The sequence below is a fragment of the Corvus brachyrhynchos genome, unplaced genomic scaffold (assembly GCF_000691975.1).
Source record: "Corvus brachyrhynchos isolate BGI_N302 unplaced genomic scaffold, ASM69197v1 scaffold83, whole genome shotgun sequence".
NCBI lineage: Eukaryota > Metazoa > Chordata > Aves > Passeriformes > Corvidae > Corvus > Corvus brachyrhynchos.
The window spans coordinates 12,853,425-12,854,246 of record NW_008238464.1 but is presented as its reverse complement, the minus strand read 5'-3'; positions in this window follow the sequence as shown (position 1 = coordinate 12,854,246).

Genomic DNA, 822 nt, shown 5'->3' with positions numbered 1-822 from the left:
TAGGGAAACAAACAAAGAAACATTCCAGCTTATTTGATCATGCAACATGTACCTAGAGCAAGCCTTGCCAGGACTGGAGCTGTATTAAATGGCTGACTCGCAGGATTCAATCAGCTATTAAAAGTCACAGATCACGTCTTACCAAGCTTTTAGCACATTCTCATTGTATTAAGTCCAAATTAACTTTCCTATGTGGGACAGAATCAAGAAATGATCAAGACCCTGTGGTATGGCAGAGCAAAGCCTACACCCCCATTCCTTGCTATTAATGACTAGTTAAGAACTGAAGGATTTATTCTCATGAAATATGCTAGATTGGTATAAAGGAAAAAGAACACATCATCAAAGTCCCTGCCCCTCTCCATAAGCAGAGACAAAAATCTTGTTCATCTAATCCAAATATTACAACCTCCTCCTCTATGACCTGGCAATTTCCACCTATACACATTAACCTCCCTCAAAAAACTCCCCAGATACACTGGAATAATCTTTTGACAAGTTCTCGCTCCAAACACTGGTGACAAAACCACCTTTTAAGTCACCCAAATAGCTGTTCCATGGTTTTTCTTATTACCTTGACATGCCTTTTCACGCTCCATTCCTTCCTCAGTCACACCCTACACTTCTACACCCAACTGAGATCTTCCGTGGAGATGCTCCACTGTCAAGATACTTTCCACATCTACCTGATCTTATACTCACTTCCCTCACATACACCTCCCAAGCACACATCTGGTCTAATTTCCTCACACACCAACTTTGTTCCCTGTCACCCCTGGCAACACTCACCACTGACTTCACCAAGCATTTTGTGTTTCTAAG